The sequence below is a fragment of the Hippopotamus amphibius genome, chromosome 13 (genome assembly GCF_030028045.1).
Source record: "Hippopotamus amphibius kiboko isolate mHipAmp2 chromosome 13, mHipAmp2.hap2, whole genome shotgun sequence".
In the NCBI taxonomy this organism is placed as follows: domain Eukaryota; kingdom Metazoa; phylum Chordata; class Mammalia; order Artiodactyla; family Hippopotamidae; genus Hippopotamus; species Hippopotamus amphibius.
In genome coordinates this window covers 40,986,307-41,000,983 of record NC_080198.1, presented here as the reverse complement: position 1 = coordinate 41,000,983, position 14,677 = coordinate 40,986,307, and the positions used below count along the sequence as shown (strand labels likewise).

The following is a 14,677-nucleotide window of genomic DNA, read 5'->3' as shown; positions in this document are numbered from 1 at the left end:
CACAGACGATTGAGGAAGTCACTACGTAAGACCTGGCAAGGACCCAGGGCCAAGGAAGGGTGTACACGGGTGGCGGGAGGGGGTGAGGGAGCCCTCCAGAGCAGAGGTTCTCAAAGTGAAGACCTGGACCAACAGCGCCAGCACCTCTCAGAACTTGCTAGTGATGCAAATTTTGCACTCCTATCCCACACCTACTGAATCAGAAATTCTGTGTTTTAACATGCCCTCCACGTGAATGTATGGGGACCAGGGATCTGGATTTCCACCAGGCCTTTGGCCCCAAGTTTTATGTCATTTCTCTCTAGGAGAGCTAGGCTGGACCTAGGTGAGCCGGGAAGATTTCTTTTGCTTTCAACTTGAAGCCAAAACAAGAGGCTGCTCAGTGGCCCATTCTGTTTCCTCTGCCTGACACCCAGGGCCCTTACGGCCTTACAGGGGTGGGAGGCAAACTTCTCAGTGCAAACTTACACTCACACGTGCACACACATACACACAGACTTTTTTTTTTTTTTTTAAATACAGGTGGGGCATGTGATACACATTGTTCTCCACCTTGCTTCTGTCACTCAACATCATACCCAGGAGATTCTTCCCCCCCAGCACACAGGACAGGGCACTTAGCCGGGGCAGTGGCCCCCGATGTGCTGGGAACAGAGATTCAGTAAGGCACACACCGCAAGATTCTGACCTTGACTTTGTCTAGGACTCTGATTCCGAAATTCGACACCCCCTGCAGTGTCAACCCCATGACTTGGCCCACGGGCCCCTCCTCTTTGCTCTCACAGACTTCCTCTTTGCATCTCATCCATGACATCTAATCCTGACCCAGCCCTGTTTCTGCTTCTCCTTTCCTGTCACAACTGCAATATCCCAGAAACCTCATGCTCTGTGTAACCAAGACAGGGTCAGGCCAGGCTGCTTGGCTCCAGGGAGCCTCATGGTCAAAGAGGGACATCTTACAGGTTCGAATCCTATGCCAGTTAGTTAATTTTCAAGCGAGGGGATGGCAGTGTCATGACCTTGGAGACCTCTCAGGTGCCTATGCTGGGATGCACTGTCTGGCTACATAACAAAGGAGGTTGCCTCTGACCCCAGGCCACATTCAGACACCAAAGCCCAACTGGTGAGCATCCCACAGACGGACAAGAGGGCCTTTGGGGGACACAAGTGGCTCCAGTAGCCCACTGTGGCCCCCACCATACCGCTTCAGTTCACCCCCACCCGCCTACCCCATTCCTCCTTGTCTGGTTTCCTTTCTCAGCCTCTCTTTCCACCACCCTTCCTCACTCCATATTTCTTCCACCTCCTTAATCTCTGCCTCTCCTTGCTGGCTCGGCCTCTCCCAGGCTCTCTTGCCCCTCCCTTCCCCCGGAATTCTACAGCCCCCAACCTGACAAACCAAAGGGAAAGGTCTAATAGTATCTCTGTTGTGCTCAGCAGCCCGCTTCTGCTGGGTCAGCTCCTACAGTGAAAGAGGATGGTGGGCACGTCCACGTCACGTCCGTCTCATCCTGCCCAGATCACCCAAGAGACCACCGCCTCCCTGAAGCCTTCCTACCCGCCGCAACAGGAAGTCATCCATGAGGGGCAGGTGCTGGAGCTCTGAGAATTTCAAGGGTTTTTTTGGGCGGGGTGGGGGGGGTAGAGTTTCCTTTTTTCACACCTTAGTTGTATAGGTTGGACATCTGGCAAGGCATCACAAAAAATAAGAATAGCAACTATTATGTTCTAAAACCTGGATGTTAGCTCTGGCTTGGTACTACTCTCTAATGTCCTCTTGTAAGAATTCTTGATTTCACCATCCACATGCGTCTCTGTCTTTGCAGCCTAATAAATAACCTCAAAACTTGGGGGCTAAAATCACAACGAGATTGTTCTATGATTCTGTGGATCAGGGGGTGTTCCCACACAGCCTCACTCCCACCTCTGACAGTGGGTGCTGGCTGTGGACTGGAGTGCCTCAGCTCTCCAAGCGGCTCTCATCTTCCAGTCGACCACACTGCCTTTTTGCATGATGGTCTCAGGCATGAGCAGAACATGCAAAGCATCTTAAGGCAAAGCCTCAGAAGGCACATAGCATCACTTCTGCTGCAACCTATCACTCAGAGCAAGTCACAGAGCCAAGCCACAGACAAGGGAATCAGGAAACAAAATCTGCCTTTTAGGAAGAGCAATGAAGTCACATTGTCAAAGCCTGTGTGTACTTTGGAGCCATATTTACCTTCTACCAAAAGCACAGGCGTCTGTTAGGTCCCTCGCCAAGGGGTCCCTTGAATTCCTCTCCTCTAATCGTCTTGTCTTCCCCAGGCCTTAGCCACTCACTCCCGTGATCCTCCCTAACCCCTGAATCTTACCATCACCAATACCTGCAGCCTTTCTTGTCTCGGTTCCCAGTATCCCAGCCCCCGGCCTAACGTCCACGTTTACTACTCACTCCCTCTAGCATCCCACCTCCAGTGGTTTTTGGACCCCAGAGCAACCACCGACATTTCACTTTTCTCCTGACCCTCAGTCTCCTCATGCCCTTCCTTTCCGTCACCTTCAAGTCCAGGGGTCATCTTTACAGTCCCTCCTTTACATACATCCTCAACTCCTTTACGCTTTTCGGATCCTGCTGTGTCCACCTGGCAAAATGCTGGTCCTGGTTAGATCCAAATCCCCACTAGCACCCGTGAAGTTGAACGTGGCTGGAGGAAACCGCATAACAGGACTGACTGGGATCACTCTAAATCAGGGGTGACCATATTCAAAGGGTCCTTCAGGCCCATCAGCTGCATTCCCCTCTCTTAGACATTACTTCAACCTTCTGCCTTTTCCTGGAACCTCCTCAGCACCTCCACCATCCTCGGTCTTAGCTGATGACCTTGTTCCCTACGTCACTGAGAAAACAGAAGGCATCAGAAGAGGCTTTTTACACATCCCACCTCCCCTCTTCCCATCCACCCTTTCCTGGCCCTTCTACCTGCTTCCCTCCTGCCACGTGGATGGATCTCCAGGCTCCCATCCAAGTCCATCTCTTCCACTCTGCCATGAGGGATCTCATCCTCTCTCATCGGCATAAGGACATCGCTCTAGTCATATTCTCCAGTATCACCAGCTTTTCCGGCTCTGCTGGATGATTCCCATCAGGATACACACATGCTCTTACTGCTGTCTGAAACAAATAAACAAACAAGCAAACAAGTAAACAAGCAAAGTCTCCCTTCATTCCACTTTCATCTCTAATTACTGATTCATTTCTTCACAGCTTTTTACATACGTAAAAGAGTTATCTTTATTTGCATCCAGTTCCATGCCACCCAAGTTTCTGGAACCCTCTCTTCTCAGGCTCTTCCCCTCCACCCACTGATTTTGTCAGGGTCACCAGTGACCTCCATGGGGCTAAATCCAACGGTCACTTCTCAGGCCTCACTGGACCTGACTGCTCAGCACATGTGACACCATCATTGCTCCCTCTTCCTCCGTGTGTACAGACATCACACTCTCCTGGTTTTTCTCTTGTTTCACAGGCAGCTGCCTCTCAGTTCCCACTGCTCGTTTCTGCTCAATGTTCCAACTTCTTAACCTTGGCATGCCCCAGGGCACAGTTCTTGAACCTCCTTCTTCCCGCTCTACACTCACGCCTTTGGTGGCACCATTCTCTCTCACGGCTCCAAACATCATAGCCATGCTGGAGACGCCCAAATGCACATCTCCAGCTCTACCCTCCTCCCTCAAATCTAGGCTCCCACCCAATATTCTACTCAATGTCACCCCTTGGGTTTCTCAAAAACATTTCAAAGCGAATTCCTGATCTCTCCCCCAAATTTTCTGCCCACTGTCATCCACATCTAGAGGTAAATGACAGCTCCATCCTTTCCAATAATCCTACCAAAACCTTGCAGTAACATTTGACTCTACTCTTTTGAACCTGACGTGTCATCTTTCCGCAAAATCTCTTGACTCCTCTTGAAATATGTAAAGACTCCGATCCCTTCTTGCTACATCCACGGGCCCCACTTTGGTCCAAACCACCCAAGGCCACAGTCTCTTTCCAATACAGTGGCCAGAGTGATTCTTCAGGAGTTATTTCAGGTCAGGCACTCCTCTTCCAAGTCCTTCCACTGGTCTGCAAGGTGGTTCACCACCTGCCCTCATTCTCTCTCTGACTTCATTTCCTATTAGTTTCCCCTTTGCTCACTGTGCTCCAGCCAAACTGGTTTCCAGCATGTCCTGGAACACACCAGGTACGCTTCCCCCTCAGGGACTTCACACTTGCTGTTTCCTCTGCCAAAATGCCCTTCCCCCAGATGCCTGGAAAGCCTGCTCCCTCGCCTCCTTCGTTTCTATAGGTGTGCTTTAGTTTCTCAGGAGCTATTCTCTAACCATCTTATTTAAAATTAACTCTCCTCCTCCCCCACCTCAGAAATCAATGACCCCCTTCCCAGATTTATTCATTACCTCCTGATATATATATATATACATACATATATATAAATAATATGTAGTTATTGTTCAGTTTTCCTCCAGTATGATGCCAGCTTCCTGAGGGCTGGAATGTTCCCTCTTTTGTTCAGTGCTGTATCCCCACATAGCAGGTGCTCAATAAGCATTTTTAAAAAATATTTATTTATTTATTTATTTATTTATTTTATTGGCTGTGTTGGGTCTTTTTTGCTGTGCACGGGCTTTCTTTAGTTGTGGTGAGTGGGGGCTACTCTTCATTGTGATGAGCAGGCTCCTCATTGCTGTGGCTTCTCTTGCTGTGGAGCATGGGCTCTAGGTGCGTGGGCTTCAGTAGTTGCAGCACACGGGCTCAGCAGTTGTGGCTCACGGGCTCTAAAGCGCAGGCTCAACAGCTGTGGCGCACAGGCTTAGTTGCTCCGTGGCATGTGGGATCTTCCTGGAGCAGGGATCGAATCCGTGTCCCCTGCATTGGCAGGCGAATTCTTAACCACTGCACCACCTAGGAAGCCCTCAATAAGCATTTTTGAATGGATAAACCACAAGAAGTTCAGAGGCAGGATGGCTACAGAGATGGTTAATAACCTCTCTAAAACTTATCCAGGACCCAGGGCTTTTTCTCTCTTTCTAAAACATGCAGGCCAGCTCTTCTTATAGCCACAAGATGGCTGAGCTCATCTAGTCATGATGACATGTAACAGAAAGAGAGCTGCCTCTTCCTTTTCTCAGATTTTAGAAACTAGGAAGCTCTGAGCGGTTCTGTGAGAAAACAACCACATGGGATGTGGATCCTCTGCCGTGAAACCAGGAGACAGCCCCTCTACCTGGCCTTCCCAGCCAGGGCTAGGCAATGGTGACACAGGGGAGAGGTCCTCTCTGCAGCTCTTCTGCCTCAGGGAGCTGTTTAGCAGGAAGCAGACACTGGGGGGCAGGATCTGAGAGGCAATGAACAAAGGGGGAGTGAGTCATCTCCTTCCAGCCTCCTTCCTCTCCCTTATAACCTGCTCAAATACACGGGTCTCTGGGGCTGGTTCCTGTTGGTGGAAAGGACAGGGTGTGGCCACTGAGCCTGCGAAAGCTGGTGCCAAGGGCTGCTAACCAGATCATGGCAGTTCCTGAACCAAGCAGCCACAAGCACTGGGTCCTGGCACACTGTGGACTGAGCATGGTGGGAAGCAGGGAGGAATGAGAGGTTGATAATGATCCTTTTTACCTCAAATCTAAGCTGCAGATGGTTACGGGTACATGTACGTACCCATTACCTGCTCTGTCTGGTGTGAAAGCTCTAATGACATGGTTGGTGCATGATGGTATTCATTCCCTTCCATCTCATTTATCACGTCTATTAAACGCCCTCTTTTTTTTTAAGATGCTTAAAAATTATCTTTAATTGATGCCAAATATGAGCAGATCATAAAGTGACAGAAGCAAGTAAAATGCATAGATGGAAACTATGCACTTCAATTAGGTTCTTGATTCACAACATTCAATGTCCGCTACCCGACCTACGAAACAGTTAGGGCAGGGGAAATGCACAGTAGGTGAAAATGAGACACGACCTTAACGTAAGATGTCAGCAACCGGCAAACTGAAGAAATGAAATAGTGCTTTTTCAGCTTAAATGCTTTGTCGTCCTGATGGTGCACTTAGAATTAAGGCTAGTCCACTCGGATTTTTAACCTTGGTAAGACTTTATACGATCTGTATGGAAACGCAAAAGACCCCGAATAGCCAAAGAAATCTTGAGAAGGAAAAATGGAGTTGGTGGAATCAGGCTACCTGACTTCAAACTATACTACAAGGCCATAGTGATCAAGACAGTATGGTACTGGCACAAAAACAGAAAGGAAGATCAATGGAATAGAATAGAGAGCTCAGAGGTAAGCCCAAACACACATGGGCACCTTATCTTTGACAAAGGAGGCACGAATATACAATGGAAAAAAGACAGCCTCTTCAATAAGTGGTGCTGGGAGAATTGGACAGCAACATGTAAAAGAATGAAATTAGAACACTTCCTAACACCATACACAAAAATAAACTCCAAATGGATTAAAGACCTACATGGAAGGCCAGACACTATCAAACTCCTAGAGGAAAACATAGGCAGAACACTCTATGACATCCATCAAAGCAAGATCCTTTTGGACCCACCTCCTAGAATCATGGAAATAAAATCAAGAATAAACAAATGGGACCTCATGAAACTTAAAAGCTTTTGCACAGCAAAAGAAACCATAAACAAGACTAAAAGGCAACCCTCAGAATGGGAAAAAATAGTTGCCTATGAAACAACGGACAAAGGATTAACCTCCAAAATATACAAGCAGCTCATGCAGCTTAATACCAAAAAAGCAAAGAACCCAATCCACAAATGGGCAGAAGACCTAAATAGACATTTCTCCAAAGAAGACATACAGACGGCCAACAAACACATGAAAAGATGCTCAACATCACTCATCATCAGAGAAATGCAAGTCAAAGCCACAATGAGGTATCACCTCACACCGATCAGAATGGCCATCATCACAAAATCTGGAAACCACAAATGTTGGAGAGGGTGTGGAGAAAAGGGAACTCTCCTGCACTGTTGATGGGAATGTAAGTTGGTACAGCCACTATGGAAAACAATTTGGAGTTTACTTAAAAAACTACAAATAGACCTACCATATGATCCAGTAATCCCACTCCTGGGCATATACCCAAAGAAAACCATCATCCCAAAAGAAACTTGTACCATAATGTTTATTGCAGCACTATTTACACTAGCCAAGACATGGAAGCAACCTAAATGCCCATCAACAAATGAATGGATAAAGAAGATGTGGCATATATATACAATGGAATATTACTCAGCTATAAAAAGGGATGAGATGGAGCTATATGTAATGAGGTGGATAGACCTAGAGTCTGTCATACAGAGTGAAGCAAGTCAGAAAGAGAAAGACAAATATTGTATGCTAACTCACATGTACGGAATCTAAAAATGGTACAGATGAACTCAGTGACAAGAACAAGGACGCAGATGCAGAGAATGGACTGGAGAACTCGAGGTTTGGGGGGGGCAGGGGGTGAAGGGGAAGCTGAGACGAAGCGAGAGAGTAGCACAGACATATATATAGTACCATCTGTAACATAGATAGCCAGTGGGAAGTTGTTGTATAACAAAGGGAGTCCAACTCGAGGATGTAAGATGCCTTAGAGGACTGGGATGGGGAGGGTGGGGGGGGACTCGAGGGAGGGAGGGAATATGGGGATATGTGTATAAAAACAGATGATTGAACTTGGTGTACCCCCCAAAATATAATAAATTAAAAAAAAAAAAGATTAGAGGTATGTCATATAGAGCCCATGCTTTCTACTTACAGCTGCTGAATAAACAGCTCTAAACAATGCAGGAAAGAAAAGAAAGGTGTGTCTGTAGGTGTTTGGAAAGGAGACAACTTTGACCTGGAATACCTCCTCGCAGGGGATTTTCTGCTTCGTTTTGCTTTTTCTCCTTACACCATTTCTTCTTCTCTGACTGTGGTACCAAACTGTTCCCTCCTCCTTCAAGTCTCATGTCATAAAAAGTTAACTCCTACTTACCCCTAAATGAAAATCACTGCAACTAGGGCTAATCTCCTTAAAGCTAAGAGTCCTGAGGGCAGTAGGGCCTCTCCCACCTCACATACACATGAGCTTCCCAAGAAAGCCCAGGGTCATTTTGCCCAAGCAGAGATACTGGTTAAATGCCCTCTCTCTCTGCCAGTTAAGGGGTCTGAAAGATGAGTGAGGCAAGGCCCGGCACTAGTGCTAACCTCAAAGTCAGGTCTGTCGGCCGGCAGGAGCAGCAGCACCGGGGAGCTTGGTGGACATAAAGACTCTCAGGCGTCACCCTCAGACCTACAGAATGGAAGTCTTGGGGCAGTTGAGGGGGATGTTGGACCCAGATGAACAAGCCCTCCAGGTGCTTCTTACTTGTGCTGGAGTTTGAGAATCAGTGCTGGCCCCCTGCCCTTTAAAGTGTCATGGTAAGACTTCCGTGCTTGTCAGAAATGCAGACTCTCATGCCCCACCGCAGCCCTACTGAAGGAGAATCTGCATTTTTACCAGCCACGCCCCCAACCCCGGGATTTGTTTGCACATCATAGTGTGAGACACTCTGATCTAGAAGGTCACAGTCTCGTGGTATAGAAATCTGTTTGGGTTCAAGAGAGGCACAGAGGAAGGCAGGTGAAACCCAAAGTGCTTTGCAGAGACACTGATGCTTATGCTGAGACCACAGGCAATGAGCTGGTGTCTGTCACAGGACCAGGCAGAGGACCAAGGGGAGTGTTGCCAAAACTCGGTCTGTGTCACCGGTGCCAAACAGAAAAGCCAGAGACAGAGATTTGGGTGAGGCAGAAAAGGGGGCTTTGCCAGAAAAGGAGACGACAGCTGGCTGATGTCCTCAAGACTGTGTCAGCCCTCTGCAGGATTCTCAGTGTTCAAGGAACAGGGTGTGAATAGCTTGCAGATGGTCCTCTGATTGGTTGGCAACAAGGTGAAGTTTCAAGCATCATCCACCTTCTGTTTTCAACCAGTCTAGAATCTATGTCCTTGTGGTCAGCTGTTTTCTACTGGAGGGGGTCTGCTTCCTGTAAAAACAACTTACGAATGTTTGTCAGGCCTTTAACTATATCTTTCAGGGAACTGAGTTTGGTGATTCTGTTGTGGCAGAATTATAGTCTAAACTGTTACCAGTTTCCCAGCCCAATAGCTACTCTTTGTTTCTACATCTTCACATTTCCCAAACATTAGCTCCTTTTTTTTTTTAAAAAAAACATTAGTTTTTGTTTTTGTTTTTTTTTTACTTTTACATTTGCATTTATTTTTTGTGGCATTTATTCCCAGGCCATAAATTTTTGTTTCTCCAGTTTCTTCTCGGATATCTTTTTCTTCTGTGAAACCTCCCCTTCTGGTTTAGGAACAATCTGTTCTTTCTCAGTAAGGATCATCTCACTGTGGCAGGGAAAGCTCATGTATGGGTTGATCCGACCATGAGCTCTGTAAGTCCTTCACCGCATCTTGGTGACTTTGTTCACCTGGATGTGCTCAATGACCAGAGAATTTTAAGCCCTTAAGTTCAGCATCAATCTCTGCATTTTTGAGCATGTGCAGTAAAAATTCAGCTCTCTTTTTGGGCCACTGACCCTGCGTCCAGCCCCACTGTTTGGCCTGGGCCCACCTACCAACTCCACCATTGTAACAACGGAATGGCACACATTGCTTCTTTAAAGTGACATCCTTCAGATACTTGGTGGCTTTTCGGATATGCATACCCTTAAATGGCCTGGGCAGTTTCACAAGTGTTCTTAAAGTGAACACGAAGATTTGAACCTCTTGACTTGCATGAGTTTGTGGGGTTTTCTGGGTCAAGTTAATAGTGAACCATTTTTAGAGGTCACCTCAGGCTGTTTGCCGGAAAAAGCCCAAACATTAGCTCTTGAATCAGCATTTTACTTCAAAAGACAAGGACGCAGGGGCTTGCATATGGTTTAAATCCCTCCTTTTCTTTGATACTCCTCAATCTTGAGGAGGAATAGGTGTGGAACATGAAAGGGAAAAAAGTTTTAGATTGAGAGGTTAATCACAAACTTGGCAGAGGAATTCAGTTTTGGTTCTGTTTCAATTTTCCCAAACTTTTTGAGAGAATGAGGGACGCCTGCTCTGGTTACTTCCTGATGAAGTGGGGTGTAGTCCTTCCTAATTTGGGGAGTAGACACAGAGTTGGAAATAATCTCAAGTTCAAAGCTTAGCATCAATATTTTGTATTAAGAAAATATTACCTCTCTCTTTGATTGCTTTCTCATAGCATCTGGACAAACATTTGAAAATTATTAGATATGTTACAATGAAGACAATGGTTAAAATACACCTATGTAGTATGTTTGAAAAGAGTCCTCCTATTTTAAATTGCAACCAGGAAAATAAGTTTGGGAGTGTTTTCTTTTTACATATATTTAGTAACAGAGTAGCCTTTTGTTGGGAGGCTATAGCTTGACCTGTCTCATTTGCTGTTACTATTTTTAAAGTAGGAGAAAGGTTTCATAGTTATAAGACAACCTTCAGACCATAAGGTTGCAGCTGGCAGCTGCTAGTAGATATTGTTTTGAAAACGGCTGACGGTGTCCTTAAGTCTGATAAAGTTTCCTTAAGTCTGATAAAGTTTAGAGAACTCAGGTTTTCAGTAATATAGGAACGTGTCTGAACCCATGTTGATAATGGCCAACTAGTTCCATTTTGGATGTCTGAATGACAGTTATTTCATTTTGATTTTTTTAATGTAATTTTTTAATGGCTAAAGCAGATGTACAACACATGTTTAATAGGCCACAAAAACACTGTTTTCATTAGCCTAAAATTCAAATTCAATCATGTACAAGCTAGAATGATTTCCCCATACCTCGACATGTGAAAATTTCCTCCATCATTTTCCCTTTTCAATTGCAAATTCTTCCATAAATGGCAGTGATAACCAATATATTTTTCCAATGCTGTCAGAGTGGCCCAGTTGCCTTCTCTGGGTCCGTTTATGTCCCTTGGTGCTAGGCCTCTTTTTTTCCCCCCTAGTCCTCCATGTTGCAGGAAAACTAATCAGATATCATGAATAGGCTCCGAGGTATGTTAATGGGGAAATGCTTTGTAGGTTATACATTTTGTCATTTGTACTTAATCGTCACACAAGCGTTGTACATGTGCTTTTAGCAATACAAGCAGAGAGGGGTGGAGTCAAGATGGCTGAGTAGGAGGACACGGAGTTTGCACCTCCTCACAACTAGGGCACCTACCAGACACTGGTGGGGGACCTCGACACCCAAGGGGATGGGAGGAACCCCCGGGTGACCAGGCAGGACATGATGGTGAGCAAGGGGGGAGAAGTGGAGGCCAGATGGGACTGGCACCCTGAGGGGTGGCTGGGGGAGGGGTTCTCAGCCTGGAGGGACCCTCAGGGATTTGGAGGATTGGGGTGTGGGGAATGTGGCTAGCATTTTCCTCCTGTCCACATGGGTCCCAGGAAGCCTGCTAGGGTCCCGGGCTGGGCCCTCCACCTTCTGGGCTCCTTCCAGCAATGTGGGTCCTAGGGGCATAGGAGGAAGGGAGGAGGGGAAGAAGAGTAGAGGTGAACATGGGAGAGACCTTCTGGGATTAGAGGAGCGGGGGGAATGCAGCCACATGTCCCCCTCCCATTCGGGCCCTGGAGAGTCTGCTGAGGTCCTGGGCCTGATCACATGATCACCAAAGGCACTCCATGGCCCCTCCAGCTGCGCTGAGCCTAAGCTCTGCCCCCCCGCCCCAGCAGGGCCTTTTCCAGCTTTGCGGGTCCTAAGCATAGGCCTCGCCCCCCACCTAAACTCTGCCCTTGGGGGCTTTTCCTGCTGTGTGTGTCCTAAGCCTAGACTCCACCTCAGCCCAAACCCTGCCCCTGCCTAAGCCTGCCCTCAACCAAGCCCCACTCCCCACAGCCAAGGCCTTTTCTGCCCACCCCCCCTTTTTTTTTTTGCTATTGTGTTTCTGTTTTACCTTCCAGTTGTTGTTGCTTTCAAAAAATTTTTTTTCTAACATATGTTAATTTTCTAATCTTATTTTTTATTCTTTGTTATTGTTCTGAGCCTTTTTTTTGCTGCCCTGCATGGCTTGTAGGATCTTGGTTCATGGGCCAAGGGTCAGACCTGAGCTCCTGTGGTGGGAGCACCAAGTCCGAACTACTGGACTAACAGAGATCCTCAAACCCCAGGGAATATTAATTGGAGTGAGGTCTCCAGGAGGTCCTCATCTCAGCACCAAGAGCCGGCTCTACCCAACAGCCTACAAACTCCAGTGCTAGAAGCCTCCGGCCAAACAACCAGTAAGATAGGAACACAGCCCCACCCATCAAAAAAATATGTTACAGATGAAGGAGCAAGGTAAGAACCTATAGGACCAAATAAATGAAGAGGAAATAGACAACCTACCTGAAAAAGAATTCAAAGTAATGACAGTAAAGATGATTCAAAATCTTGGAAACAGAATGGAAGCATGGATTGAGAATATACTAGAAGTGTTTAACTAAGATCTAGAAGAACTAAAGAACAAACAGAGATGAACAACACAATGACTGAAGTGAAAAATACACTACCAGGAAGAAATAGCAGAATAACTAAGGCAGAAGACTGAATAAGTGAGCTGGAAGATAGAATGGTGAAAATAACTGCCAAGGAGCAGAATAAAGAAAAAAGAATGAAAAGAACTGAAGACAGTCTCAGAGACTCTGGGACAATACTAAGTGCACCAACATTCATATTATAGGGGTCCCAGAAGAGGAAGAGAAAAAGAAAGGTTCTGAGAAAAAGTTCAAAGAGATTATACTCAAAAACTTCCCTAACATGGGAAGGGAAATAGCCGCCCAAGTAAGTTCAGGAAGCACAGAGAGTTCCATATAGGATAAAGCTTTGGAGAAACACACTAAGACACAAATTAATCAAACTAAATTCAAAGAAAAAGTATTAAAAGCAGCAAGAGAAAAGCAAAAAAACAAACAAAACAACAACAACAAACAAACAAACAAAAAACATACAAGGGAATCTCCATGAGGTTACCAGCTGATTTTTCAGCAGAAACTCTGCAGGCCAGAAGGGAATAGCAGGATGTATTTAAAGTGAAGAAAGGCAAAAATCTACAATCAAGATTACTCTACCCAGCAAAAATCTCATTCAGATTCGACAGAGAAATCAAAAGCTTTACAGGCAAGCAAAAGCTTAGAGAATTCAGCACCACACCAAACCAGCTTTACAACAAATGCTAAAGTAACTTCTCTAGGCAGGAAACACAACAGAAGAAAAAGACCCACAAAAACAAACCCAAAATAATTAAGAAAATAGTAATAGGAGCATACATATTGATAATCATCTGAAATGTAAATGGATTAAATGTTCCAACCAAAAGATACAGACTGGCTGAATAGATACAAAAACAAGACCCACATAGAAGCTGTCTACAAGAGCCCTACTTCAAACCTAGGGACACATACAGACTGAAAGTGAGGGGATGGAAAAAGATATTCCATGCAAATGGAAATCAAAAGAAAGCAATACTCACATCAGATAAAACAGACTTTAAAATAAACACTGTTATAAGAGATAATGAAGGACACTACATAATGATCAAGGGATCAATCCAAGAAGAAGATATAACATAACAATTATAAATACTTATGCACCCAACATAGAAGCACCTCAATACATAAGGCAAATGCTAACAGCCATAAAATGGGAAACTGACAGTAACACAATGATAGTGAGAGACTTTAACATCCCACTTACACCAATGGACAGATCATCCAGACAGAAAATAAATAAGGCAACACAAACTTCAAATGACACCACAGACTAGATATATTTAACTGATATTTAGAGGACATTCCATCCTGAAGTGGCAGAATACACTTTCTTTTCAAGTGCACACAGAACATTCTTCAGGACAGATCACATCTTGGGTCACTAATCAAGCCTCGGAAAATTTAAGAAAATTGAAACTGTATCAAGTATCTTTTCCAACCACAACACTATGAGATTAGAAATCAATTTAAAAACTGTAAAAAACACAAACACATGGAGGCTAAACACACTGCTAAATAACCAAGAGATTAGTAAAGAAATCAAAGAGGAAATTAAAAAAAACATAGAAACAAATGACAATCAAAACATGACAACCCAAAACCCATGGACACAGCAAAAGCAGTTCTAAGAGGTAAGTTTATAGCAATTCAATCTCACCTCAAGAAACAAGAAAAATCTCTAATAAACAATCTAACCTTACACCTAAAGCAACTAGAGAAAGAACAAACAAAACCCAAAGGCAGTAGAAGGAAAGAAATCATAAAGATCAGAACAGAAATAAATGAAATAGAAAGGATGAAAACAAGAGCAAAGACCAATAAAACAACAAGTTGGTTCTTCGAGAAGATAAAATTGATAAACCTTTAGCTAGACTCATCAAGAAAAAAAAGGGAGAGGATGAAAATCAATAAAATTAGAAATGAAAAAGGAGAAATTACAACTGACACCACAGAAATGCAAAGGATTATAAGAGATCAATACAAGGAAATATATGCCAATAAAATGGACAACCTTGAAGAAATGGATAGAATCTTCGAAAGGTACAATTTTCCAAGACTGAACAAGGAAGAATTAGAAAACAGAAACAGACCTATCACAAGTAATGAAATGGAAAC

At 44.9% G+C, this 14,677-nt stretch overlaps 1 pseudogene; it reads right to left on the bottom strand.

The window, feature by feature from the left end:
* Positions 1-9,308: 9,308 nt before the first annotated feature.
* Positions 9,309-9,859, bottom strand: LOC130835199 (60S ribosomal protein L17-like; annotated as a pseudogene).
* Between the last annotated feature and the right edge of the window lie 4,818 nt (positions 9,860-14,677).